Genomic DNA, 4,325 nt, shown 5'->3' with positions numbered 1-4,325 from the left:
GCAATTGCGAGTAGGTCTACTCGCCACCGTGAGTAATCAGTTGCTCGCCGTTGCGAGTAAGCTTACTCGCCACTGCGAGTTATGACAGTTCAGTCTCGGGAAAAAGAATCATTTTCACCCCAAAACCCCAATTTTGACTTCCCAAAGCTCAAATTTGATCCCAAAGTTTGTTTAAACATTTCTAAACATGAAAAGACACTCAATTCCATATAAAATTTGCCCCAAAACATTATCTTGACAAAAAATCATCATTTGACCCATTTTCATCAAACATTCAAAAACAACACAAAGTCATAGCAAACTCCCCAATTATGATTACCCAATGTTTTAATCATCAACAACAACATCTCTCAACAACAACATCAACTAAACATCATGAATTCATCAACAATTCATTACAACAACACTTCATATTATCATTTTTGGACAAAAATGCAAAGCATACATATAACCACAACTTAAGCATGTAATTTCATCATCAACAACTCAATTAACATTTAATTTACATACTCAAACATTGCATCAAAACATGAACACGAATTTACAATCAATTAGATTCAATTCGGCAATTTCATAAAATGGGTAAAAAGAAAAGGATATGAATTATGGTTGAAACCTAACCCTCTTACCTCTAGCACCAAGATTCTCTAACCCAAGCTTCAATTTATTAGCTCCTAGATGATGAATCCCTCTTGCCTCTAACCCTTGTTCTTGTTCTTCCCTCTAGCCTCTATCTCTTCTCTTCTCAAATGAAAGATGAAATGAAAATGTTTGTAACCCTATCTCTTCACTAACATTAGTTTATAAAGGCTCACTTAATGGGCTTATCTCACAAACCTTAATGGGCCTAACCCATTTCTAATTCAACCTCCAAAAATGTTACTACTCACTTACCGGTAAAATATAACACTAACGGTCACTTAACGGTAATTAAAATAATTACTACACCCTCTAGTAACTTGGTAAAATAATAACTCTCACTAAACACTAAAAAAATAACTTTCTGCATAATTACAAAATTACCCCTACTCTCAAAATGACCAAAATGCCCCTAAGTCCAAAATGACTAAAATACCCTTCTAACACGGAATTCTACGATTCCCAACCAAAAATACATACAGAGGCAATAATCACATAAGAGCACATATAACACACATAAATAATAAATAAAATAAATCTAGCGAAAAATCGAGTACATTACTGAGTACCACACCAAGCAAAGCAACATCATCATCATCTTCTTTTTTTTTTTTTTTAGGCAAAATGTGAAAATTAAATAAAATAAAAGAGAAAGATACAAAGACCGGGGGGCATGAGACCTGACCCAGATACAATCCATAAGGAAATACATGCCGATAATCCATTCCATGTGGACCGGTCCTAAATTATTCTAACAAAATTCACTAGTCACGAGCGTAACCCGGCTAACCCGCGTACATGCACGAAACCAAGCTACAAAAAAAAAATGAAGAGTGAACTTCGCAACAACAATTAGGATTTTAAAAAAGGCGAATGGATTGACCGCCAACACGGTACCAAAATCCAAGTGCCAACAACTCCCTAAACAAGTAGCAAGCATATAAGCTCTTTCGAGCATGAACGACGCGTAAGAACTCGAATCGAGGGATGAGTCCGATACGTTAGTAACTAGACCCCGACGGGTTAATCGAACCAACAACCCATTACGGGTATTCGAAACAAAGGGCCACATCGATACCATCCGGTCTACGATCAAACAAACAACGAAGCACAAAAACGTAAAAAAACAAACAGTACAAAACCAACAATACGATCACAACAAAAAAACGCAAAAAAACCGAAAATAATACGATCACATCATCATCATCATCATCATCATCATCATCATCATTATTTTATTATATTTGAATTGGTCCAGTTATTTTGATCATATCTTTAATTAGACTCGGTCTAAGCTTATTTGGCTCAACTACCTATTACCTATTACGTGTGAGCCTTTTATTTTTCACGTAAACATCGTTTGTTCCTTAAAATTTGCTGACTATTAGGGTAGTCATAGTGGCTAAATATATGCTTTGAGCAACACACCACAAGGGCTCAAGAAAACATAAATATGACACACACCTACAAATAGAGAGAAGAACTTAACACTCCTCTACTAAAACACAAATTGTGTTATAAAATCTCCTATGTTCATTACAAGTAACCCTTCAAATATGATTCATATTAAGGAAGGACATGTTTAATCCCCGAGAGATTTGCGCTTACTATGAGGTGGTTTTCTGGGAAGATATTGACTCTCTTAAGTCATGTCCGGTATCAATACCCCAATATGTGAATTCGATGAGTTTCTTGCGCTTCGATTTGCTTTTATTATGATTCATATTTCTTTTTTAATCTCTTTTATTGCACTCACTCACTTCTATGTATTTTGCAGAAGCTGCTTCAGATGCTATTCAATCAAACCCTACTTTGTCACAGGTCTATCTTCGTAGGATATATAAATTTTATTTAAATCTGTATGTTAGTTTTTTTTTTTTTTTTTGTTGATAAAATTCTTATGTTAGTTTCTTTTCGGTTTAGTTTTGAATTGAACCAATTTATGATGAATTGTATTTATAGGACTGTGTGTATTAAACTGAAAGATTCTCGTACTGCTGGCGGAACCCTTGAAATGGGTGCCTTTATTGCACTGATATCTCAGATTTGAAATTTCAACTCTACATTGCTCTAGGTCAGACCATAATTTTTTCCATGAAATTTAATTTTTGTAGCTTTTATTTGGATTGTGCGATGCTCAATGAATGCGAATGGGTGGTTAATAAGCTAGGATTCTACGTGCTAAAATGCTAATTTGTTTACACCGTCTATGTAGTTCGTTGAATTCTACAATAGACGATGGTCAAGACGCGAAAATGAGGAAAAGGAAAACGACATCAACGAACTCTGAGCTGGTGCTGGATTCTAGCAACTTGCAGGTGTTACATTCCCTCCTCCCTCCTTCTTTGGCTGTGTTACATTTTTTTTTATTTTTGTTGCTGATCTTGCATCAAACTCAATAACGAGGATTGAAATTCATCCAAAATCTCAAAACATGATGTAAATTTTAAAGTTTTATTTTATTTAAGAAATACCATCCTTGGTCAAAAGGAACTTATCCTAACCAACAAAACACAAAACCCTACTAACAAAACAAAACAAAGCCTTATTAATGAAACAAAACGAAACAAAAAAATGGCAAATGATCATCCCATATACTATAGACGCCCCAACTTGCTAGGTATGGTTAAGCATGTTAGCATTGCATGGAATCTTAATTGTGGCGTAATTCATTATGAAACCATCACTATTCTGCTCTGCTTTCATGTTTGACACGTTAAATGACAACTTACTTTTGAGAAACAATGTCAATGTGTGATTTCAGGTCAAATGTTTTAATAACCATGATGTTGTCCATTTTAAATACGCCAAGCTCTTCCGCCCCCAATCCTTTGCGGTTGGGTTTATGCCCCAAGCAATCCATCCGTTTAGAGTTGGTGGGGCGACAATGAACAAACTTTATTCTATGATGTTCATTTCCGCCCCCACAACCTCCAGATGGTTGGGTTTCATGGGTCATAATTCCAACCCGCCAAGGTATTTTGGGGCGAAGTGATTGCCGCATTTAAAATGGACAACATTATGGTTATTAAAACATTTTACATGGAATCATATACTGATATTGTTTCTCAAACGTAGTCCTTCGACGTATGGAACATGAAAGCGGAGTAGGATAATGATGGTTTCATAATGACTTACATCACAATTCCGCACATTGCTGACACACTTAACCATACCTAGCAAGTTATAGTAAATGAGATGATCATTCATCATGGTTTTGTTATGCTTCATTAATAGAGTTTTATTTTAATCAAGGTTGTCAAAATCAGACCAGACCGGCCGGTTCGCCCGTGAACCGGACCTATGACCGTTTTGGAAGTCCCTCAAAACTGCCTTAAAATGTTGGTACCTAAAATGTTGGTGTAAGAGGTCAATTTCCTTATCTAAGTTGGTTCATACTCAAAGCACAAGAAGAAACAATGTCATAAATAGATAATATCAAAACTTATCAATCAAAAAGAAAATAAGAAAAATACGGCCAAATCATATGCTTTAAGATAAAGTTCACACACAAATATACGAGACTCAATGCAATTATGCGTAAAATGCATGCTCTAGTGAATTTGAAGCTGAAAATGTAAATGTCTACTCTCTAGTTTCTACCAGAACTGTAAAGAGAGTTTTCGTATGAAAATTGTGTTGAAACAAAACCTGATAAAAAAAGAAACCAATAAATGGGTGTCATG

At 35.3% G+C, this 4,325-nt stretch overlaps 1 long non-coding RNA gene across 1 annotated transcript; it reads left to right on the top strand.

Moving 5' to 3' along the window:
* The first annotated feature begins 2,137 nt into the window (after positions 1-2,137).
* Positions 2,138-2,997, top strand: LOC146914080 (uncharacterized). The gene is made up of 4 exons (XR_015013884.1): positions 2,138-2,295; positions 2,417-2,460; positions 2,602-2,713; positions 2,855-2,997. It is a non-coding gene; the product is annotated as an uncharacterized LOC146914080 (long non-coding RNA).
* The last annotated feature ends 1,328 nt before the right edge of the window (positions 2,998-4,325 follow it).

Source organism: Medicago sativa, chromosome 6 (assembly GCF_051527215.1).
Source record: "Medicago sativa cultivar Bolivia chromosome 6, Bolivia_mono, whole genome shotgun sequence".
Taxonomy (NCBI): Eukaryota; Viridiplantae; Streptophyta; class Magnoliopsida; order Fabales; family Fabaceae; genus Medicago; species Medicago sativa.
The sequence above is the reverse complement of the archived record's forward strand: the minus strand, read 5'-3'. Positions and strand labels throughout refer to the sequence as shown.